Below are 25,483 nucleotides of genomic sequence, written 5' to 3'. Positions count from 1 at the left end.
GATGTTATTAGGCCCTCTGACGGTGTCCCCTGAATAGATATGTGGACAGAGTTGGCAACGGGCTTTGCTGCAAGGACAGGTTCCTGGGTTAGTGGTTCTGGTGTGTGGTGTGTGGTTGCTGCTGAGTATTTGCTTCAGGTTGGGGGGCTGTCTGTAGGCAAGGACTGGCCTGTCTCCCAAGATTTGTGAGAGTGATGGTCGTCCTTCAGGATAGGTTGTAGATTCTTGATAATACGTTGGAGAGGTTTTAGTTGGGGGCTAAAGGTGATGGCTAGTGGCGTTCTGTTATTTTCTTTGTTGGGCCTGTCCTGTAGTAGGTAACTTCTGGGTACTCTTCTGGCTCTGTCAATCTGTTTCTTCACTTCCGCAGGTGGGTATTGTAGTTGTAAGAATGCTTGATAGAGATCTTGTAGGTGTTTGTCTCTGTCTGAGAGGTTGGAGCAAATGCAGTTGTATCGTAGAGCTTGGCTGTAGACAATGGATCGTGTGGTGTGGTCTGGATGAAAGCTGGAGGCATGTAGGTAGCAATAGCGGTCAGTATGTTTCTGGTATAGGGTGGTGTTTATGTGACCATCACTTATTAGCACCGTAGTGTCCAGGAAGTGGATCTCTTGTGTGGACTGGTCCAGGCTGAGGTTGATGGTGGGATGGAAATTGTTGAAATCATGGTGGAATTCCTCAAGGGCTTCTTTTCCATGGGTCCAGATGATGAAGATGTCATCAATATAGCGCAAGTAGAGCTGGGGCATTAGGGGACGAGAGCTGAGGAAGCGTTGTTCTAAGTCAGCCATACAAATGTTGGCATACTGTGGGGCCATGCGGGTACCCATAGCAGTGCCGCTGATTTGAAGGTATACATTGTCCCCAAATGTGAAATAGTTATGGGTGAGGACAAAGTCACAAAGTTCAGCCACCAGGTTTGCCATGACATTATCAGGGACAGTGTTCCTGATGGCCTGTAGTCCATCTTTGTGTGGAAAGTGCTGGTCACGTAGGGCCTGAGGAGGGAGTCTACATAGCCAGACAATCCTGCTGTCAGGGTGCCAATGCCTGAGATGAAGGGGCATCCAGGATTTCCAGGTTTATGGATCTTGGGTAGTGGATAGAATACCCCTGGTCGGAGTTCTAGGGGTGTGTCTGTGCGGATTTGCTCTTGTGCTTTTTCAGGGAGTTTCTTGAGCAGATGGTGTAGTTTCTTTTGGTAATCCTCAGTGGGATTAGGGGGTAATGGCTTGTAGAATGTGTGTTGGAGAGCTGCCTAGCAGCCTCTTGTTCATATTCCTACCGATTCATGATGACGACAGTACCTCCTTTACAAGCTTTTTGATTATGATGTCAGAGTTGTTTCTGAGGCTGTGGATGGTGGTGTATTCTTCAGGGCTGATGTTATGGGGCAGGTGATGCTGCTTTTCCACAATTTCAGCCTGTGCACATCGGTGGAAGCACTCTATTTCAGTGTGGGAATGTCCCACAACAGCATTTCTAATGGGAAGCTGGCTGCAGAACAATTAAACTGCAGAGAGCTCCTATGGAGGCGGGGGGAATTCAGTCTCTGTATTCTGTCAGTGTAACTAGAGTGTCAAGGTTCCTTCCCCACGCTGAACTCTAAGGTACAGATGTGGGGACCTGCATGAAAGACCCCCTAAGCTTATTTTTACCAGCTTAGGTTAAAAACTTCCCCAAGGTACAAACTTTGCCTTTTCCTTGAACTGTATGCTGCCACCACCAAGCGTGTTAAAAAAAGAACAGGAAAAGGGCCCACTTCGAGATGTCTTCCCCCAAAATATTCCCCCAATCCCTACACCCCCTTTCCTGGGGAAGGCTTGGTAAAAATCCTCACCAACTTGTACAGATGAACACAGACCCAAACCCTTGGATCTTAAGAACAATGAAAAATCAATCAGATTCTTAAAAGAAGAATTTTAATTAAAGAAAAGGTAAAAGAATCCCCTCTGTAAAATCAGGATGGTAAATACCTTACAGGGTAATCAGATTCAAAACATAGAGAATCCCTCTAGGCAAACCCTTAAGTTACAAAAAGACACAAAAACAGGAATATACATTCCCTCCAGCACAGCTTATTTACCAGCCATTAAACAAAAGGAAATCTAACACATATCTAGCTAGATTATTTACTAACTTAACAGGAGTTGTAAGACTGCATTCCTGATCTGTTCCTGGCAAAAGCATCACACAGACAGACAGACCCTTTGTTCCCCCCTCTCCAGCTTTGAAAGTATCTTGTCCCTTCATTGGTCATTTTGGTCAGGTGCCAGCCAGGTTATCCTAGCTTCTTAACTCTTTACAGGTGAAAGGGTTTTGCCTCTGGCCAGGAGGGATTTTATAGCACTGTATACAGAAAGATGGTTACACTTCCCTTTATGTTTATGACATAGAGCAATGGGAAATCCCCTCCAGTCACTGTAGCAATTCTCTACTCCAAAGTGCTATAGGAGCTTTTTAAGTATAGACGGCCTAAGAGCGAGACCAGATCTACCTCCAGTTGGCACCATGGATGCTCCGGCACGAAGACTACAGCAATGACAAAAGTTCGATGTTTCCATGGGTGCCAGGATTCAAACCTACATGGGAATGCCCCAGGGGATTTCTAGTCCATCCCCTTAACCACTCAGCCACAAGTACCTGATGGACATTTGGCTCACTACACTATGATTCTCTTCTCACTGAATTATCACTTCAAATTGTTTGCTCAGACCAGCCTCCCCGGCACACTCACTGCTGTGCGGGGGTGTAAGTGTGTCCATTGCTGGACAGCAGGAATTCCTGCCCATTTCCCTTCCGTCTGGAGCATGATTAGAGTGTGTTTGTGTTAATGACATTGCTGTAGATCGTTGTTCATTCCCCACCTTGACAATTCAGACAGTCCCTTTCCCATTCAGATCTCCAGCATATCGTTCCAATAGCAGGGGTCAGGGTTTCTCTGGGGCACTGACATTTGTCAGGGGGTTGGTGAGTGAACTCAGCCTTGCATTCCATCTTTGATGTTTCATGGACTAACACCAGCAGCATAAAGAAAGAGCCGAGCCGATATCTCAGTGTTAGGGCTGAAGGTGGCCACGTCCCCCGTTTGACCTTTGCTATTGCAGGGGAGAAAGTGTCAAAGGAATTGAATGCCCTGGTTCAGACAAGAGACACAGGGAGGTTTTGCTGTTCATGGATCATCCGTGCAAAGGAAATTGTGTCTCTGTGTGAAGTTGAGGAGGGAAATGAAACGTCCCCATGGTAGCACAATGCCCGAAGGCATGTGGGTGAAGGCCTCAGGCTGAGAAATGATTTACCCGGGGTCTGTATTGATGTATTGCCCTGATTAAAAACTATGGCTAAAAGGCAGCCATTGTTGTTCCTACTTGAACCTACGTAGGGACACCCCAGTGGGTATCAACTCCATTGCGTTAACCAGGGGCAGGCGATTATTTTCATCAAGATCCAGATTTCTTGGTCAAGGTCTAGTCAAGGTCTGGGCTCCAGAGAAAAGAATGCACGAATGATAATGAGATGTGTATAAAAAGATGTTGCAGTCACAATGGGCATAACGATGATGATTGTGTTGTGTTCATTCCTTAGATCTGGTGCCACCCCCTTTCCCTTTAGGCTTGTAGTTTCCCAAGGGTAAAAGTAACCACCTGTTGAGATACAAGGGCGTATTTGTGTTCATTCCTGTGAGCTACACAGGGGTTTGATGTTGCTGCTTTCAATCCTCTGGCTCTGCTGGGAGAAGGAGCAATTCAGGCCATCACTGAGCTGAGGGAGGGAGATGATTTTCTGACAGGGAGGGACGCCTCCTCCTAAATGTGCTTGGCAGGCAGCCCTCCTTCCCAGGTCCGTCCCGACAACACCCAGTTGAAAAGGGGCCCTCCCCAGCCCTCCCCAGCGCGGTGACAATGAGCGAGTGAGTGAGCGTGGGGGAGAGGGAGCGACGGAGGGGAGGGAGATGGCGTGAGCGGCTGGGACCTTGGCGAAGGGCGGCACAAGGGTGTTCAGTTTTGTTGGATCAGAAAATTGGCAACCCTAGATCCAGGGGCAACAACTCCAACCTCCACAGAGGCTGGGCAGGGGCAGGACATCAGCTTGGAGGGGAGGGGTGGGTGGGGCAGTGACATCACCAAGGCCTTTTGCAGGAACTCAGCCCATTGGGCAAAGGTGGTGGGGAGGGGGTGACCTCACAGAGAGACCCCGACATCAGCCGGGCAGGGCCGAGGTGCAGGTGGGCCAGGGCAGTCTCTGAGACCCCCCCGGCTTTGCTGCCGCACGTCTCCTTCTCCAGGTCTCCCCTCGAGGACGGGGAGAGAATTAGGATTCACGTCTGTGAGCATGAGGAGGAGCCTCTGTGGAGTTTTCTCCTTTCCCACCACTGGTTGTGCCAGAAAACGAACTTCCCTTGGACAAGGTCAGAGGCTCCGAGAGGTTTGGAACCTGCTGGGTCTGATCCACCTGCTGCAGGCAGAATTCTCGGCACATTCTGATTTTACAGAGGTGATTATTTTATCTTTTCTTTAATTAAAATTCTTCTTTTAAGACCCTGATTGATTTTTCATTGTTCTTAAGATCCAAGAACCTTGATGGGGGGATGCCCTGCCAGGTAGGTGCAGAAGAGAAAACCCCCAGATTGAGGGTGGCAGAGGGGATAACACTGACCTGGAACACGGGGACCCTGGTTCAATCCTTTCTCCCTTGCAGACCGTGGGGGGTGATGCTGGCAGCACCAGCTCATGCTCAGGCCTCACTGAACCACAGATCGAGCACAAAGGCAGGCTTGCCTAGGTGGCAGGATAGAGCAGAGTGCCCAAGGGGAGTGTCTGGGACTCCCTCTTCAGGCTGTTACCGTGCCTGGGGAGTTGGCTCTTGGTGGGTGAAACCAAACTATCGAGCTCCCAATCCCCATGGGGTGTGTGCCCTGGTGTGTAACACTCTGCCCCGAGGTTGGTACTCACACCCCGAGCTGCGCTAGGCAGCTGGACACAGCCCAGGTGAGTGCTGTGAGAGACGGGTCGGGCTAGGACACCTCCCCCTTGTCAGTCTCTCCCATTCGCGGGTTTGGCCGGCTCCCTGCCCAGTGAACTGGCTTTTGTGAGTTGTATTGTAAGGCGCCCGTGTCGCCCAAGCATTGTGCGAGGAGTTTAGGCACCTAACTCTGCTGTGTGGATCCGTGTTGTTCCTGTGATTTTCTAGCTGTCTAAAGCCATGGCCTGAGACGCTCAGCATTGCCACACCTCAGTCCCGTCCTGGGCTGCACCCTGTGTCACCAGCCAGCTCTCTGCAGGGAGGGTAGGGGATGGGTTGGTGCTGTGGGAGGAGGAGAGGGGGGTGGTTGGCAGGGGGCGATTGGGTTGTAGGGATGGGGACTGGGTCTGGGAGGGATCTGGGGGAGGGAGAGGCTATAGGGGACTTGGGTCAATGGCATGGCTTTGGCGGTTGGGTTGGGAGGTAGTGAGGGGCAGCACCATGGCCCCAGGGGGACACAGCATGGCTGTGGGGGGCTGTGGGGGGCTGTGGAGGGGGGTGGCACAGCTGGGTGGGGCGGCTGCAGCCTGGCTTGGGGCGAGGAGGGCAGGCGGGGGGGGACTGTGGAGGGGCTCGGCCACACTGGGGCCTGGGGCCTCGTGGGGAGGCAGCCGCACGGGACTGTGGGGAGGGGTAGTGGGGTGGCACCAGGCCATGGCTGTTGGTTTGTCTTGGGGCATCTCTGGTGGGGTGCACCAGCAGGGGCTGGGGGGGGTCTGTCACCCACTGGGTGTAAGTTGTGGCATTGACTGATCTCGTGACATTTTGTATCTTCATTTTTATTTAAAAATACAGATCAATCCCCTCCGCCCGGGGCTTTGAAATCACTGGGCCCCTGGGCAATGGACCCCTTGGCCCCACATCCCTGCTGGAGGGCCGGGGGGTGAGGCTACAAGACATGAAATAAGAGACAGACCCCACCCCCCCGGGCCAGACCCAGGGACTCCAGCGTGGTAGGATCCCGGAGACGCCGGGTGGAGCAAGCCCGGGGCCCAGCCGGGCAGCAGGAGGGAATTGCGGTCGCTGCCTCGCCAGCCCCCCGGGCCTCAGCTGCTGCTGCTGGGGCCCCCCAAGCCCTGGCTGCGGGCGGGGGAGGGACATTCCCCCTGCACCCCCCGAGAGACTCTCCCCGTGCAGGGACCCCGGCCTGGCCCCCCTGACTGGGACCCCGAGCCTCGCCCCCAGCAGTGCCCCCCAGGGAGAGAAGGGGAGACCTGCCCCGCAGGGAGCTGCTCCCGGTGCAGCCTGCGGGGGGGCAGCGAAATGGGGGGAGCAGGGGGTAGAAGGGGGGCAGGGGGCTCTGAGCCGCTCCGCCCGGCCCTGAGCTCCAGAGAGCCCCCGGCACAGCCCCTGCTGTCCCCCCCCACAGCCTCCGCTCCCGGCGCCGCCGGCCCATGCTCCGGGCAGCGCGGTCAGGGGGCAGGGAGTGGGGGAGGAGGAAGGGAGATAGGATAGAGGGCACGGGAGTTCGGGGGTGGTCAGGGGTGGATAGGGGTCGGGGCGGGCAGGGAGAAGGGGTGGTTGGATGGGGCAGGGGTCCCCGGGGTCAGTGAGGAAGCACAGGAGGGGGTGGATGGGGCAGTGGGGGGCAGTCAGGGGTGGGAGTTCCAGGGGAGGTCAGAGGACAGGGAGAAGGGGTGGTTGGATGGGGCAGGGGTCCCCGGGGTCAGTGAGGAAGCACAGGAGGGGGTGGATGGGGCAGTGGGGGGCAGTCAGGGGTGGGAGTTCCAGGGGAGGTCAGAGGACAGGGAGAAGGGATGGTTGGATGGGGCAGGGGTCCCGGGGGTCAGGCAGGAAGGAGAGGGGGTGGATGGGGTGGTGGGGGTCAGTTAGGGCAGGGGTCAGTTAGGGGCGGAGAGTCTGGGGGCGGTCAGGGAGAATAGGTGGTTTCATGGGGCAGGGGTCCCGGGGGGGGGGGGCAGTCAGGAAGGAGGGGAGGGTTGGATGGGGCAGTTAGGGGCGGGGGGATCCAGGGGTGGTCAGGGGACAGAGAGCAGGAGGGGGGTGGATGGGGCAAGAGTCCTGGGGCAGCTGTCAGGGGGCAAGAAGCAGGCGGGGGGGTCAGATGGGGGCGGGGGCCTAGCCCTGCCTTGCTGTTTGGGGAGGCACAGCCTCCCCTAACTAGCCCTCCATACAATTTCTGAAACCGGATCCGGCCCTCAAGCCAAAAGTTTGCCTGCCCCTGGCTTAGGGCCTGATTTACGCAAAGACCCATTGGGAGTGTGTGAACATTGCCCCATTTCTGAAACTGGAACTAGAGGATCTTAAACATAAAAAAGAAGCTTACAAGAAGTGGAAGGTTGGACATAGGACCAGGGAAGAGTATAAAAATATTGCTCGGGCATGTAGGAATGAAATCAGGAGGGCCAAATCGCACCTGGAGCTGCAGCTAGCGAGAGATGTCAAGAGTAACAAGAAGGGTTTTTTCAGGTATGTTGGCAACAAGAAGAAAGCCAAGGAAAGTGTGGGACCCTTACTGAATGAGGGAGGCAACCTAGTGACAGAGGATGTGGAAAAAGCTAATGTACTCAATGCTTTTTTTGCCTCTGTCTTCATTAACAAGGTCAGCTCCCAGACTGCTGCGCTGGGCATCACAAAATGGGGAAGAGATGGCCAGCCCTCTGTGGAGATAGAGGTGGTTAGGGACTATTTAGAAAAGCTGGACGTGCACAAGTCCATGGGGCCGGACGAGTTGCATCCGAGAGTGCTGAAGGAATTGGCGGCTGTGATTGCAGAGCCATTGGCCATTATCTTTGAAAACTCGTGGCGAACGGGGGAAGTCCCGGATGACTGGAAAAAGGCTAATGTAGTGCCAATCTTTAAAAAAGGGAAGAAGGAGGATCCACGGAACTACAGGCCAGTCAGCCTCACCTCAGTCCCTGGAAAAATCATGGAGCAGGTCCTCAAAGAATCAATCCTGAAGCACTTACACGAGAGGAAAGTGATCAGGAACAGCCAGCATGGATTCACCAAGGGAAGGTCATGCCTGACTAATCTAATCGCCTTTTATCATGAGATTACTGGTTCTGTGGATGAAGGGAAAGCAGTGGATGTATTGTTTCTTGACTTTAGCAAAGCTTTTGACACGGTCTCCCACAGTATTCTTGTCAGCAAGTTAAGGAAGTATGGGCTGGATGAATGCACTATAAGGTGGGTAGAAAGCTGGCTAGATTGTTGGGCTCAACGGGTAGTGATCAATGGCTCCATGTCTAGTTGGCAGCCGGTATCAAGTGGAGTGCCCCAAGGGTCAGTCCTGGGGCCGGTTTTGTTCAATATCTTCATAAATGATCTGGAGGATGGTGTGGATTGCACTCTCAACAAATTTGCGGATGATACTAAACTGGGAGGAGTGGTAGATACGCTGGAGGGGAGGGATAGGATACAGAAGGACCTAGACAAATTGGAGGATTGGGCCAAAAGAAATCTGATGAGGTTCAATAAGGATAAGTGCAGGGTCCTGCACTTAGGATGGAAGAATCCAATGCACCGCTACAGACTAGGGACCGAATGGCTAGGCAGCAGTTCTGCGGAAAAGGACCTAGGGGTGACAGTGGACGAGAAGCTGGATATGAGTCAGCAGTGTGCCCTTGTTGCCAAGAAGGCCAATGGCATTTTGGGATGTATAAGTAGGGGCACAGCGAGCAGATCGAGGGACGTGATCGTTCCCCTCTATTCGACATTGGTGAGGCCTCATCTGGAGTACTGTGTCCAGTTTTGGGCCCCACACTACAAGAAGGATGTGGATAAATTGGAGAGAGTCCAGCGAAGGGCAACAAAAATGATTAGGGGTCTAGAACACATGACTTATGAGGAGAGGCTGAGGGAGCTGGGATTGTTTAGCCTGCAGAAGAGAAGAATGAGGGGGGATTTGATAGCTGCTTTCAACTGCCTGAAAGGGGGTTCCAAAGAGGATGGCTCTAGACTATTCTCAATGGTAGCAGATGACAGAACGAGGAGTAATGGTCTCAAGTTGCAGTGGGGGAGGTTTAGATTGGATATTAGGAAAAACATTTTCACTAGGAGGGTGGTGAAACACTGGAATGCGTTACCTAGGGAGGTGGTAGAATCTCCTTCCTTAGAGGTTTTTAAGGTCAGGCTTGACAAAGCCCTGGCTGAGATGATTTAACTGGGAATTGGTCCTGCTTCGAGCAGGGGGTTGGACTAGATGACCTTCAGGGGTCCCTTCCAACCCTGATATTCTATGATTCTATGGAAACAACCCCCTGGACAGGGCTGGGAAAACAGAGCAGAGCACTGGAGCCTGAACCCCCTCGTCAGAGACTGCGATGAAATCCTCTCAGGCATTAGCCAGATAATCCTGCTGTCAGGATGCCATGTCGACTCTCTCCTCAGGGCCCTACGCGACCAGCACCCCTAGCCAATGCCTGAGATGATGGGGCATCCAGGATTTCCAGGTTTATGGATCTTGGGTATCAGATAGCATACCGCTGGTTGGGGCTCTAGGGGTGTGTCTGTGCAGATTTGTTCTTGTGCTTTTTCAGGGAGTTTCTTGAGCAGATGGTGTCGTTTCTCTTGGTCACTCTGGGTGGGATCAGAGGGGAATGGGCTGCAGAATGTGGTGTTGGAGAGCTGCCTCTTGTTCATATTCCGACCTATTCATGATGACGACAGCACCTCCTTTGTCAGCCTTTTTGATTCTGATGTCAGACTTGTTCCTGAGGCTGTGGATGGTGTTGTGTTCTGCATGGCTGAGGTTATGGGGCAAGTGATGCTGCTTTTCTACCACTTCAGCCCATGCTCGTCGGCGGAAGCACTCTATGTAGAAGTCCAGTCTGCTGTTTCGAGTTTCAGGAGGAGTCCACCCAGAATCCTCTTTTTTGTAGTGTTGGTAGGAAGGTCTCTGAGGATTTGTGTGTTGGTCAGAGGTGTGTTGGAAATATTCCTTGAGTCAGAGACGTCGAAAGTAGGATTCCAGGTCACCGCAGAACTGTATCATGTTCGTGGGGGTGGAGGGGCAGAAGGAGAGGCCACACAAGAGACCCACTTCCTGGACACGACAGTGCTAATAAGCGATGGTCACATAAACACCACCCTATACCGGACCGTTATACTTACCTACATGCCTCCAGCTTTCATCCAGACCACACCACACGATCCATTGTCTACAGCCAAGCTCTACGATACAACCGCATTTGCTCCAATCCCTCAGACAGAGACAAACACCTACAGGGTCTTTATCAAGCATTCTTATAACTACAGTACCCACCTGCTGAAGAGAGGAAACAGATTGACAGAGCCAGAAGAGTACCCAGAAGTCACCTACTACAGGACAGGCCCAACAAAGAAAGTAATAGAACGCCACTAGCCATCACCTTCAGCCTTCAACTAAAACCTCTCCAGCGCATCATCAAGAATCTACAACCTATCCTGAAGGACGACCCATCACTCTCACAGATCTTGGGAGACAGGGCAGTCCTTGCTTACAGACAGCCCCCCAACCTGAAGCAAATACTCACCAGCAACCACACACCACACAACAGAACCACTAACCCAGAAACCTATCCTTGCAACAAAGCCCGTTGCCAACTGTGCCCACATATCTATTCGGGGACACCATCACAGGCCCTAATCACATCAGCCACACTATCAGAGGCTCGTTCACCTGCACATGTACCAATGTGATATATGCCATCATGTGCCAGCAATGCCCCTCTGCCATGTGCATTGGCCAAACTGGACAGTCTCTACGTAAAAGAATAAATGGACACAAATCAGCATCAAGAATTATAACATTCAAAAACCAGTCGGAGAACACTTCAACCTCCCTGGTCACTCAGTTTCAGACCTAAAAGTCGCAATTCTCCAACAAAAAAACTTCAAAACCAGACTCCAACGAGAAACTGCAGAATTGGAATTAATTTGCAAACTGGACACTATTAAATTAGGCTTGAGTGAAGACTGGGAGTGGATGGGTTATTACATTAAGTAAAAGCTATTTCCCTGTGCTAAGTTCCTCCCTACTGTTACTCACACCTTCCTGTCAACTGTTTGAAATGAGCCATCATGATTATCACAACAAAAGTTTTTTTTCCTCCTGCTGATAATAGCCCACCTTAATTGATTAGTCTGTTCGAGTTGGTATGGCAACACCCATCTTATCATGTTCTCTCTGTATATATTATCTTCCTACTGTATTTTCCAGTGGCTGCATCCGATGAAGTGGGTTTTAGCCCATGAAGGCTTATGCTCAAATACATTTCTTAGTCTCTAAGGTGCCACGAGTACTTCTTATTTCTTTTTGCTGAGACAGACTAACACGGCTACCACTCAGAAATAAATTAGTGCATCTCTCCCCAAAATAGATCTAGAAGCACAAAGAACACCCTGGAGACCAGGCCTTTAAACATTAGGAAACATCAGAGTTAAGGTGACATGTACATACTTCGCGCAGTGCTGTTGTGCATGTGTGTTATGATACAGACTCAGAAATGTGGCCTTGGGGTCAATTCCCTGCCCCCCACAGCATGAATTTCCTCCAGACTACCAAGGGAAGTGGTGCTTCCTCCATCCCTTGATGAGATGCCTTTCTCGAGTCTGCTTTGATCCAAAACTCGCTACTGCGCCATACAGGAGGCCTGTGATGTGCAGGGGGGCAGATGAGATGATCTAACAGTCTCTTCTGGCCTTCAAGTCTCCAAATCTCTGGAAAACCAAGTGCGGCACATTGAGCATCCTCTGATGGTTCCACGTGTGGCCTGCGTGAACCCTTGCACGACCACTGAGTGTGTGGGGGTGACCCAGGGGGAGCAGCTCAAACACGCACAGGAGCCGGCTCGGGGCAGGACATGAGCCCTGCAGGGCAGGGGTGGGGGTGGCAGTGACATCACAAGGGCCTTTTGCAGCACTCAGCTGATTGGTCAAAGGAGGTTGGGAGGCGGTGACCTCACAGAGAGTCCCCGACAACGGCCAGGGAGGACAGGCTGCAGGGCAGGGGGATCTCAGAGACCCCCGGGGCTTTGCTGCAGGGAGTCTCCTTCTTGAGGTGTCTCCTTGAGGACTGAGAGAGAATTCAGGGTCTCGTATGTGAGCGCGAGGTGGAGCCTCTCTGGAGTTTTCTCCTTTCCCACTGCTCATTGAGCGAGAAGACAGACGTCCCTGTGGAGAAGGTAAGAGCCCCAGAGAGGTTTGGTACCGAGGCAGCCTGATCCACCCGGTGCTGGCCAAATTCTAGGCACGGAAAACACAAGGTTAAGGTGGGACAATTTTCCCCCAGCTTGGCCTTTGTCCCTGCAAGTCATTGGGGTTTGTCTTTTTTGGTTTCCCTTTTCCTGCTTCCCTCCCTCCACTAGTGAGGAGGGGACTGCTCTCTGGCCCTCATGGTGGGAGGCCTCCCACAGAGATGGGACAGGAAGCGTGCTCTGAGAGTGATCCTCACTGGTGACCTGAGCCATCCCTGGGCCATCTGGGGAACCCTCAGCCCATCACCAGAGTCTCCACGCTGATTGGCTGAGCAGGGGGTCTCGTGGCAGGGAGGAGATTCAGGACTTTGTTGTTCTCCTTTAAGGCCCAGCAAATAAGCCAGAACCAATCATCTGCTTGGTGAATTGTTCTCCTTCTCGCTGCTGATTGTCTCTGAGCCGTTCCTGGTTCTCGCTGGTGTTCTCGTGCTTCTAAAACACTTGCTGAAGAATCAGTGTGAATGGTTGTTGGTCTGTAGCTCATTGCAGGTCCCTTTATTCTGATCTTTCAGTGTGTGAAACTCCAGACTGATGGTTAGTTTGAAAGTCAGGACACCCGGGTCCTGTTCCCAACTCTATCCCGACAGGTTGTGTGATGTAAGACAAGGCCTTTCGCCTTTCTCAGCCTTCGTTTCTCCCTCTGTCAGTTCAGGAGAACAATCCTCTCACAACTGCCTCCTGGTGAGGGAAGGCTGGGGAGCTGTGGGGACCTGTTGGAGAGTATCATTTGTAGCGTGTATCGTAGGAGGTGTCCTATCAGGTTGAGTCATTCCAGAGGATGATGTCATGCAGCAGAACCCCTTTTCCCAACCTGGCGTGACACAGCTTTGCATGTGAACTGAACCAAAGGCACACACAGGTCCAGAAGCCGGCAATTTCTCCTTTGGCCACTAGATTAGCGCAATGGTGGTTAGTCTCCCCAAAAAGAACGCCGTTCTCGTTTTGAATATTCCTTGATGTGCACCATGTTGACTGTCGCGATACATTTCAAAAAGTTGCAGGGCTTGTTTCATGGTCTACACAATGACAATCTTTCTTCCTTTTAAGACGTGATGACATTTTTGGTAAAGATCCTTGATTATTCAGGGACTTACCCAGGAAGACCCAAAGTATTTGGTACATAAGACTTGTGTGGAAGGGCACACAGTGCTAAAGTATTTTTGGCCATAGCAAGTTACTTGTCCCAAGAATGAAGTCAATCCCCCTTCAAAACAAGCCCAAAATGAGCTGTTACCAGAATTGCCCATTACGTTGGGGTACGCTCATTTATTAGGGATACTCTTCAGGGGGAGAAGATTCTGTAATTCTGTCAATGTACTGCTTGTGTTACTTGTGTTTTCCTATGGAGCGCTACTCCTTCCTTCTGCAAGTTCCCTCCTAATGGAGCTATCCTGCAGGACCTAGGTTCCCCAAGGCTGGGGTCTTCCAGCTGCCAAATCTGATGAACACACACACGCACACATCTGAGAGGACTGGGGAATCAGCACTCACAAGCAGACCCCTTATACGTCCCAGGACTCAGTCGGCTGGATTGAACAGCAATTTAAAGCTGTTACCCTCATATGTCCTTGGCCTCAGCGGGCTGGGCTAAGCAACACCTTAATCTGCCACCCTCCTCTGCCCCCAGGTTCAGCACATCCCTGTCCCCACCTTCACCCCATAACCAGTCTGCTCGTTACCCACTTGATGAGAGGTTTCAGAGTAGGAGCCATGTTAGTCTGTATCCGTAAAAGAAAAGGAGGACTTGTGGCACCTTAGAGACTAATAAATTTATTTGAGCATAAGCTTTCATGAGCTACAGCTCACTTCATGCAGCATCCACTTGATGAGCAAACCCCAGAGGATCTTTGGGCACTGCAGGGATCTTTAGCTTAGGTACAAGGAGCGTTGCTGCAGAGTGCATGGAAAAGCCAAACACACCCATGATGGGGGAGAGCAATCAGCTTAACCGTGAAAGTTATTTATTTCCAGGTAGTAACCTTACAAGGGGAGCCAAACAAACAAAACAGTTCCAATATTAAATCTAACTTAAATTTGATTACAAAAGTTAGGGCTAGCAAATTATAACTGATCCCATAAGGTAGGGTCAGGAGGCTATATCTAGAGAGAGCCAGAGAAAGAGACAGATGGATCTCAGCACTCCTTAAAGCTGGAATTGATCAGGGTTCCCAGGTGGGCTTGGTAGCTGAAGGACTGGAGCGCTGGAGCCAGGCAGAGCCCCCAGCACAATCAGTCAGGAAAAGATAATGAGGAGGACTTGTGGCACCTTAGAGACTAACAAATTTATTTGAGCATAAGCTTTCACAGGCTAAAGCCCACTTCATCAGATGCATGCAGTGGAAAATACAGTAGGAAGATATATATATAGATATAGATATACACACATACATACAGAGAACACGAGAAAATGGGGGTTGCCATACCAACTCTAAATGAGACCAATTGATTGAGGTGGGCTATTAGCAGCAGCAGAAAAAAAACTTTTGTTGTGATAATCAGGCTAATCTGGGGGGACTAAAACTGCAGGGCAGAGAGACCAGTAGGTAGGGGGTCCCAATCCAGTCCCCCAGCTTCTAGCCACGCCCCCCCGCCCAAGACTGTCATTGCTGGGAGCCCCCTCCATCTGCAACTTCAACTTGTAAAGACTGTAGATAAAACCTGTACAGCTGTGTGCCTTAGGGGAAAAAGTTACACACAGGTACATCAAATGCATTATGAAATAAAACATGCAAAAGAAAACACAGTGGGTAAAACCAGCTAACAAAAGCCTGAGCAGCCAAAACACCAACCAGCTGTTGCTCCCACTAAGAGGGAACAGTTACAATAGCTCATCCTTCACATTTCTCATAGGAACTACTGGGGCCTGATGAAATTGGGGCAGATTGAAAACTGTTAAAACATTTAAAAAAAAAAAAAAAACATCCACAACTTTGTTACATGTTATTTACAGCATCATTATTCATACTAGCCTGGCTTGGCCTTCTCTGCCAGAAGAGAGGCAGACAGACTAGGATCAGGACCACCAGCTGTGCCCCCACAAGACTGGGCTCTGGGCCAAACCTCCAAATATATGAGACCCACATCCTTCCCCAGAACAACCCCCCCAAACTGAACCAGACCCACATCCCTCCCGACAATGACCATCCGTGACCTGGACAGCACACCCAGCTCAGCCAGGAAGGAGAACTCTTGAAACTTTCTTTGGCTTTTCATCTCCCAGTTCTTCCCCTAATTGTTGGGGGCTCAAAATATCTCGCCGTGGGAAGTGAAGAAGCAGGCACTGGATTCTACCTCTCGGCAGCCAACAGCGCACACCCAGACTGTTGCCTATGGTACTGTGGCATGCTTGGAGTGCCATTTCCAAGTGAAGGAGGACTTGTGGCACCTTAGAGACTAACCAATTTATTTGAGCATAAGCTTTCGTGAGCTACAGCTCACTGCATCCGATGAAGTGAGCTGTAGCTCACAAAAGCTTATGCTCAAATAAATTCCTTAGTCTCTAAGGTGCCACAAGTCCTCCTTTTCTTTTCGCGAATACAGACTAACACGGCTGCTACTCTGAAACCTGTCATTTCCAAGTGGTTCAATTTTACAGCTCGATTTGGCTGTTGGTTTCTGGCCCAAAATTCTGAGGCCTGACAATTTCAGCAATGGCCAAATGTGGCTTGCTGCTGTAAGAGTCTGAGTCTCACTTCGGGTGCCAGAGGGCCTGGCTGCAGCTCCCAGACAAGCTGTCACCCAGGGTGTGTTTGCTGCTGTACCTTCCCATTTCCAGGCTCCTTCTGCCTGGGTGTGTGGCTGGTCATTTGTCTTTGGAAACTCCTGTGGAATGTGGCTTTCCTTAGAGTTCCCAAAGGATTTGTTGGACTAGGGTGTAAGTCTCCTTTAGGACGCAAGAGATCCCGGCTTCAAATTTCCACCAAGTCCTTGCCAAGGCTCCGTTTGCAGCTGACCTTGGAGGTTTTTTTCACCTGTGTTTTTCTCCTCCATCCTGCCTGCAGAGGGAGAGCTGCATTCGGGTCTGACTGTGGTTTGTTGGTCAAGGTGTAGGATTCTCACTCGGGGCAGGAGACCGTGTGGAGAAGACCTTGGAAAGGTGAAGTCAGGGGCAGGACTTTTTCAGGTGCCTGTTTTTGTGGGGGTTTGTTTAATTTTGTTTTTTGCTGAAATTGAGAGAAATGATGTTCGCTTTTCAGCCTGAATGCTTGTTCTGTCCAGCAGCCCAAACGGCAAGCCTTGTTTCACCTGTTTAATGTTGGACAGGGACACATGAGCACCTTTGACTCTTTTGGAGCCCCTTGAGTCTATTGAAATGACCACAAAAGTTCCCACCTCCTGTGTGAGTAGCGTATGGGACTAAGCATCTTTTTTCCCTTCTCCCCTCTAGGATGTCAGAAGCACCCTAGACAGGTGCATGGCTCCTTCCCCTTCACCTGTCATTATTCTGGGCACATGCTGAGACAAAACAACTATCCCAGGGCACAAATGCAAAGTGGTGTAGGTGACTCGTGGGGTCAGAATCTCCTTTGGTTTATTACAAACCCGGGATTCCTGCATTTCCTACAAAATGAAAACTGTTTTCTAAATCGCTTCTCTGCTAAGGCTCTGTCTACACTCCCCCTTGTGTCAGCAGAACGTACGTCACTCAGGGGTGTGAAGAAGCCACCCCCCGAGTGACACAAGTTACACCGACCTAAGCGCCAGTGTGGACAGTGCTATGTCGCTGGGAGAGTTTCTCCTGCCAACATGGCTACTGCTGCTGGCTGGGGGTGGAGAGCTCCCTCCCGACGGCTTCCAGCGGCTACACTAGAGAGCTTCCAGGGGGGCAGCTGCATGGGTGCTGGGAGGTCACTGTAAGCTCCCCAGTGCAGCCACAGCCTTAGGGCAGGGACGATGCCCCCCGCAGGACTCTGGGGATACAGTCCGGGCCTGTCACCTCCAAGGCACTGGGGTTCTCTTCTGCCCAGGGCAGGAGGGAACAGAAGTCTGTATGACGTGATGATCATTCAGAGACTGGTAAGGAATGAGCTGGTTTGAGGGAAGTTGATCTCAGTCCAGTTGCAAATGGGCAGATGTCCACAGAACAAAGACCAGCAGGACCATTGGAATCTATTGGTCAAAGCATGGAGGCCGAGGAGTGAATTGCCCACAGGGTCTGAACTCCCGTCCGGTCCCCAGAGCTGGTCTCAGGAAATCAGGGCTGAAGCACATTGATGGGACACCTCAGGGAAGCTTGCCCAGCCATTGCTGGATCTGGAGCTATTCTGTGGCTGGATACACAGAGATTCATTCTCCCGGTCCCTCGATTCAGCGTTTCTCACTGGGAAGAAATTCAGAGTAAAATACAACAATCAAATAAATAATGATCAATGGGAAAAAACCTGTTTCTTTCTAGATGTGAAAAAGGGAAGTTCTAGCAATTGGAGGACACGTCTGCTGACCTGGAAATCAGACTTGGTTCTTGGTGCCAACAAACCAGTGCTCTGAAGGAGACTCTGAGGAAAATCAAAGGTACCGAGAAGGGAGCTAGGTGGGGAAACTGAGACACGCATCTGGGACTTTCGGAAGTGACAGGTTCTGACCATTTAGTTGCAATAGATGCTAACATAACACTGAAAGAAATGAGAGTGAACCAAGAAATCATCATTCCTGACTCAGGGGAAAAGGCTGTGGGATTATCCAAGGCAACAACAACAAACGGTTCATAATCTGTAGTCATTTGAATATGGTTCATTTTACCACTAACAAGTTTCTCTGAAGTAATGAGAAATCCAGGGTCCAGGTAAAGGGAGCCGTGTCACATTCTCCAGTCTGACAGTCCAGTCATGGCTTAGTCCTGTTTCTAAAATAGAGAAAAGAGTCCAATAATAAAAACAGCTTAATAAAAGCGAGAAAGTGTGAACATTGGTGGCTAGAGCAGGGAGCTGGTGGATTCTAACTCACTGTGTGACCTTGGCCAGTTTAATTCTATCTCCATGTCCCTATCTTTACAGGGGGGAGAGCAATAATTACAGACCCCACAGGAGGGGGTTGGTTTGATGCTTAACCACATGGCTAAACAACGAGACCCATAAATTCCCCCTGTGCTTTGAGAGCCAGGTTTGCTGTTTGAATTCTGTATTTCAGATGACTTCAGGCCTGGGCATTGTAATTGTTTACCTGTTTCTCTGGCCTTGGGGCATTGCTGGGCTCAAAGCTGTGATGGCCGACTGGTTAAAGTGTTGGACTAGAAATCCAATAGGGTTTCCGTACACAGGTTCAAATCCTGCTCACAGCGAGGCCTGTGTTCTAGCCACACTTGCTAACCAGGGCAATACATCTCTACAAACCTCTGAGATGCTCTCAATACGCTCTGCACCCCAAGTAAACCCTGTTCTGCTCCTTGCATAGAGATGCCTGGGATGGTGCCTCACGCTGTGTCCCTGAGGGGTCCGAGGCAAACTCTCAGCTCCCGGAGCCTCTGCCACTCACCTCGTGCCCCATGGCTCAGTCCTACCCCTGGGTGCTGCGCCTCTCTAGAGTGTGGAAGGAGCTGAGCATGGGCAGCACATCTAAGAGGCCAGGGGAGGCTGAGCTGCTGGGGGTGTGGGGCGGGTCACCCCTCTGGAGGCACGTGGGCCCATTGTCACCTTCCCAGCGCTGGAAGCGAAGCTCCAGAGAAGTGGGGGCACCACTTATGCTCTGCCTCTTCCCATTCCCCACTGCACATCTTCCTGCCCTGTCTCCTTCCCCAAGGACCTGTTGCCCCCTGCTCACCTAAGGCAGAAAAAAGAGATGGGGGCCTGGCCCCATGGCTCCCCTGGTAGCCCCCCCTTACAGGAAAGGGGCAGAGAGGAGCAAGCAGGGGCTGAGTGGAGTCTTGGGGGAAGAGAGAGAGAGGAGCGGGGGGGGGGCAGGTAGGAGGGTGTCGGGGGAGGGGCGGAGAGGAGTGAAGAGTGGGGGGGCCTCGGGGGATTGGGCAGTAAGTGCCAGAGTGAGGGAGGGGCCTCAGGGGAAGACAATGACATGGGGTGGGGCCTTGGTGGCAGGGCCATGATCTAAGCGCCGGTGGCCCCCCAACTTCTAGAGAGTTTCTGGCACCTGTGTGTGAGCCTCCCCAAACAGAGCCACATGTGCCCCCGTGCCACCGAGAGTATTAAATGCTTCCAGAGCCCTGGATGGAACAAGCAGTGGGCACCTGATTGTCAGAAGTGCTGGATGCCAGCAGCTCCCACTGACTTCACTTAGAGCTGTGGGTGCTCAGAGCCTTTGAAAAACAGACCCTGGGTGTGCGGAGGGGTCATTGGACACCCAGGGTGTGTCTGATTCTTGTTTGCACTAAGACGACATAACACCTTTACCTTCACGGCGGTGTAAAGGGGCTCGACAGTGGCATAAAGCCCTCTAGACACGGCCAGAGACAGGGAAAGGGTCGTCAGTGCGGAAGAGAATCAGGCCCAGAGTAATACAAGGTGTGCAGAGAATATTCTGGATTCTGTTAATTACACTTCGCCCTTGCTAGAAATTCTTCCTGTATTTTCTCCATTTCACTCCCTGACTCTGTATCTCTGCTCCTTTCCCCCTGCTTGTTCCTCAGAATTAGCAGGTTCTGGCAATTAATAGCAGCAATCCTGCCCTAACCCAGCAGCCTGAAACCTCCCCTCTCTCTGCCCCTCTCCTCACGCTGGACTTGAAAGAATGGGGAACGTCTCTGGCAGAGGGAGTGAAAAAGACACTCGGAAAGGGTGAGTTTTCACAGGGATTTCCTCAAGTGAGGAGAAACTTGGGGTCCCAATTTGAACTCAGAAAACCCCTCAGGGATCAAACAAACCAGAGGCCCAGTTCACCCAGATCTGGGCTCCACGTGGGAGTGAGCAGGGGGCTGCTGGGACACACCCCAACTGACTGGCCTTGCCCAGGGGACTGTAGCTGAGGAGGGGGCAGACAGGCTCCCCGCATGACTGACACTGAGGGAGGAGGGGGCAGCTGGACAGACCTGCAGTGACCACACGGATTGTGAGGTTTGCTCCACTCCTGTCTCCAATGGGGCTGATGTTACTCCCTGAGCCTGCTGAGCCCTGTGACCCTTCCCAGCCACGCCCGTGGGAGCAGAAAACACCGAGACACAAGGCGGGGGAGGTCATATCGTTTTTTGGACCAACTTCTGTTGGGGAGAGAGACAAGGGCCTGAGGACGAGCTCTGTGGAGCTTGAAGGCTTGTCTCTCCCCAGCAGAAGTTGATCCTCATTTTGTCTCTCTAATCTCCTGGGACCGACCCTGCAATCAGAAAACACGGAGCCAGTTCAGTGCTTCCCAGCTGCGCTGCTCTTCCGATCAAGGCACCAAGAGCCTCTATGAAACATGGACATTGCATTTATCCAAACCGTGCCTAGCGCAGCAGGGGGGAAGAGGTTTAAGCTGCTGCCAGCTGCAGCCCCTTCTGTGCAGGGTTGACAGAAAACTGCCCAACACAAAGGCAATTGTGCCTGCAGGCCAGACCCCTCCATCCCAGAATGGAGGTGCCCTTTGGTCTCTCACACAACCACAGCAGCTCCAGTCACCAGGTCCCCTCTTGGCACAGGGAGGTTCCTAAATCAGTAACACTCCCTGCCCTGGGCCCTGCGCACTTGCATGGAAGCCTGGTAGCCAGTGGCCCCACCTGATGCGACTCAGAGTCTAGGCTGTAGCCTATAGGGCTAACCTGCTTCCTTGCCTACATATCTTTTCTTATGGATTTCTTATTGCCTTATGGTCTGGTTATTTGTTTTATTATAATAGGTTATAAGAGGTTTATATTAAAGTAGTTTGATTGTAACGCCGCAAGGGACTTACAGGCCATATCCTGTCTGTTGAGCTAAGGCAAAGTCTGCATACATATGTCTGGGACCTTTCACCCAGATAGATGGTGATGAGCTAAAGCATAAGGTCCACATATGATGTGTTAAAGCAGGCTGGCCGAGGGGCTTTCCTAAGTTCATACCCTTTTAAACTTAACAGGTACACCACAACGTGGAAAAACCCGCAATAACCGGTTAGGACAGAAATAACAAATGTGACACCTAACCACAAAACGGCCAGGGTGACGAACTGACGTCTATGATAATAAGTTGAGATCAATAATATACTAACCTATAGGGAAAAAGACACTCCAAAATTAGTGAAGTGAGGAAATACAAATAAGGAAAAGGGAAAAAATCCCCTACCGAATATGCATCAAACATAACGGCGTCAGCGTAACGTATTATAAAAGTGGCATCCCAGCCTAGGGGCAGCGGGAGAAGGAGATGTAGTCCTTGGGAGGGGCCAGAATGATGCCACTGGTGATGATGGGGAAGGTGATGGTGATGCGGAAGATGATGGTTAACACTTCAGATTGTTCTACAAGGGATGGTGTGAGCATATGGAAGTGCAGATGTACATTCTCTATCTATCTTGTTAAGTTGGGGTGTTTGTGACTGTGCTAAACGTATTAATAAACTATATTAAATATAAAAGAGTTCCTATAGTGTGAGTGTTGTAACTGTGCACATCAGGGTTCCCAACTACAGAATAAGTTAAATAATACAGGGTCTGATTTTGGGAGAAGAACCTGTCAATCCTTGAAGTGATAACTGGGGATTCTTAAGTAATCTATATAATTAATACACAATCCAAAGATCAGGCAACAACAGGCAGGAAAGTCACATTCTAGGGCAACGGGGGCTCAGAAAGCCTAGCGGGGAGAGAGCGCACACTAGAGACAGCAGAGGAGAGACGGTTCGGAGAGGGGAAGCTACTGGAGAGCACCTGTGAGTGCAGAGTGCCAGCCTGCCAGGTGCAGCTCATAGGTGCCCAAACAGCACAATGCAATCTGGTCCCTGGTCAAACAGTCAGGACTCTGAACCCTGCAGTCTGAGTTCAAATCTCCATGGATTTCTTGGAGTTATAGTAGCCTGCGACAAAGCCCTGAGCTCAATATGCCCAGCTCCCGTCTCCAGTTGTGCAAGCGTGAATCTTCCCTCCAGGGGAGGAAGCAGCGGACTGTAGAGGTGGAGAGATTTGGTGGCAGAGGAGGAAGAATCCTGCTGATAGGCAGTGGCTGAGGAGAAAAAGACGAAGCGTTGGTGGGACTTTTTTTTTTTTGCCTCTCTTTTGCCTGCCTGCCTACTTGCTCTTGTGGGAGAAGGGTAGATGCTTTCAACTAGCTCCGTTGGTAGAGCATCAGGCTCTTAATCTGAGGGTCCAGGATTCAAGCCTCTGGATGGGCACTCAGCTTTCCAGTTGCCTTCTGCATGAGGAGCCAAAAGATTTCTGGCAGTGTCTAGAGCAGCATAGATTCCCAGAAGCAGTGGCAATTTCCTGGAGAAGCCCCTTTCTCCTGTGGAGTCCTTAGGAATCAGGAGAGAGGCTCCTATCCACAGGAGCAGGCCTAGAAAACAGAGTCTCCAGCTGGAAGGAAGCCCTGTGGGGCCAGGTGCCGAGACAGTCAAGGGGAGCAGAGACAGCAAAGGAGAGGGAGTGAGCAGCTGCAGAGAAGCAAAGAGGGCGAGTGGTCCTGATGTTGTGGCACATTTTCCTGGCTTATACACGACCCCGGTGGAATGGGCTAGCAATAGGATGGGAGTTCTCACTCCCACTCCCTTTACCCAGAGGCCTGCCTGACCTCGAGGACTCTCCTTCGGAGATCTGACCCCCAGTTTTCCCCTCTGACCTGATCCACAGGAGAGGGGTCTGTCATGAGAAAGATCCTCCCTACAAAAGGTGGACGGACTCTCTGGCCCCCCCTCACCTTCCATCTGGGCTTCCCTCTCTGGGCTTCCCTCTGGGTCAGACACTCTTGTGTCCCCCAGAAGAGAAGGTGCCCCTGGTCTGGCTGTGGGCTCACAGCTACCAGCTATGACAGACCCTTCACTGGCCACTGACCCCTTTTCACTCAGGTTGGGTTTGCTTCCTGCCACAGAGTCCTTGGAGATCTGTTCCCACCGCAGTGGTCACCAGGACCCTAACCCCCACCTTCGGGGCACATGCCTCTGTGCACCCCAAGGCAGGCCTGTCCCCCTGCTGACGAGCAGCTGGGTGGCCCCCCATGCTATAGGGTGGTACATCCCCCTCCTAAGAGACACGCTCCTATTCCCCCAGCAGTCCCTGTGGCTTCACCCCCACCCCACCCCCCGGGGCTGTTAGCACACACTTCCTGCTCACTGCTCACCAACTCTGGGACAGATTCTGCCACATTAAAGAAATCAGCCCCAGTAGAAACGGTGCCAAGCTGTGGGCCATGGTGGCAATTCACAGATTTTTAGTTTGCCTGTGAACTTCAGTTAAAGGTGCAAGTAGCCCCCCCACCCATTCCAGTTCTGCCATTTTGCCTGGCGACAAATCCTCCTCCTGGAGCAGGTCCCTCCTGACCACAGAAATCTCAGCGCCTGTGTCTCTCAATCCAGTGATTAATCTCCCATTCAGTTTAACAGCATGCATGTGCTCACTGCTGGGTTCTGTAGACGCAAGCTTCACACATCCTATGTGGAAAGAGGCAGTAGCCTGGCTCTGAGAAGCAGCAGCATCATGTGTTACTTGTTGCCTTCTTCCACTCAGTGAGGGACACTTATTCCTCAGGTGCTCGGTGGACTTACGACGAGAGCACCTCTTGGGCTCCTCTGCTTGCACAGGAGATTTGGGACGGGTCACAGGGGAATGGGGAGGTAAACGCCCCGCCTCCTTTTCCCCAAGGGTAAAACGGTGATTCTGCTTTCCCCCAACCCTGAGCCCCTCTGCCAGTGGTTCATGTTTAATTGCAGCTTGTGCTTGTGCATAAGAGTCTGCAAACCCAGCTAATTCACCCACTGCATTTACCTTTTTGTCCCACAAATACTGTTTTACATCATCACTGCACACATTCAGGAACCATTCCTGAGTAACCAAATCACACATTCCTTCAAAGCTTGTAATGCCATTACCCCTCAATCACTTATTTGCATAAACCACATTACTCAATCCAGATCTCCTTTTAAGAATCCTGAATTTAACCCTATAGGTTTCGGGTGTAACCTGATACGGTTTCAAAATCGGTTCCTTAAATTTACCATAGTTTAAAACATCATCAATAGGCATCTTACTGAATATGTCCAGAGCGCTGCCAGCCAATTTTGCTATTAATGTGGTCATCTTTCGATCTTCAGGGATTGCATGGAGGGTACACACAGTCTCTCAAAGGTGATGAAATATTCGGCAATATCGCTGGTTTCATCATACTGGGGGCTTAGTTGCGCCCATCTGTGGATTTTTGGGGAAGTGGAGCCAGCAGCTGGAGGGGTTTGTTTCCTCAACTCCATAACAGCCAGTTCATACTTCTAGGCCTCCATCTCTCTCTTGAGGGAAGCCTCCTCTTTGGCTCTTTCTGCCTCCATAGCTGTCTTGTGGGCATCTTCTTCTCTGTCTGCTGCTGCATTAATTTCTAATTTTTTAAAATTTGATAATTCTCTTCTGCTTCCAGTCTAGCCAGCTCTAGTTTAGTAGCTGCTTCACTGGTAGTCATTTTCCTGCTTTCTTGTACTGGGCCACACTCCCTCTGTAGTTCACGGAAACTGGGATGCACTCAGCTCAGGGGCTTCTTAGTTAACAGAGACTTTTGCAGCACCCAGTGTTCAGCCTTTCTGGGTGATTTGCAACCTGTACAGTTCTAGCTTGTTCTGATCCTCACTCTTACTTATTGTGCTTCCTTTTCTGTCCCTATTTTCCTTACCCGAAATAAGCAAACAGAAAATAACAAACCAGTAACCACTTCATCTATTCTCCAGCCACCACACTTAAACTTCACTTAAAATCACCATCAGTATCTCAAAGCAATCAGTTGTGCACAGATCCTGCTCGACTATGCCACTGTCAGGGGTTGGATCACAGAAAACCCCTTAGGAGCTGCCAACTGATGTGCCAAGCCTACTCCTGCCCCTGCTTTCCTGCCCTTTCCAGCCTAGGACACCTGAACCCTGCCTGGCTTGAGCCAGACCTGCTAGCCTGCTCCAAGCCAGACCCAGGTCTGAGCCATGTCCCTTAACAGCTGCAGGCTTTCCTGGAAGCAGCTTAGGAAGTGTTCCTGCCTTTAGCACTCAGATGCCAACTCCCAATGGGGTTCAAACCCTAAATAAAACTGTTTTACCCTGTATAAAGCTTATATAGGGCAAACTCATAGATTGTTCGCCCTCTGTAACACTGATAGAGAGATATGCACAGCTGCTCCCCACTCCCCTGCTCCCGGTACTAACACGTACTCCAGGTTAATTAATAAGTAAAAAGAGATTTTAATG

The 25,483-nt window shown here is 51.2% G+C and overlaps 1 non-coding gene across 1 annotated transcript; it reads left to right on the top strand.

Annotated features, from left to right (window-relative positions):
• Positions 1 to 18,416: 18,416 nt before the first annotated feature.
• Positions 18,417 to 18,498, top strand: TRNAS-AGA (transfer RNA serine (anticodon AGA)). Its single transcript has one exon. It is a non-coding gene; the product is annotated as a tRNA-Ser (tRNA).
• The last annotated feature ends 6,985 nt before the right edge of the window (positions 18,499 to 25,483 follow it).

This window comes from Eretmochelys imbricata, chromosome 5, assembly GCF_965152235.1.
Source record: "Eretmochelys imbricata isolate rEreImb1 chromosome 5, rEreImb1.hap1, whole genome shotgun sequence".
In the NCBI taxonomy this organism is placed as follows: Eukaryota; Metazoa; Chordata; order Testudines; family Cheloniidae; genus Eretmochelys; species Eretmochelys imbricata.
Note: the sequence above shows the minus strand (reverse complement) of the source record. Positions and strands in the feature narration are given on the sequence as shown.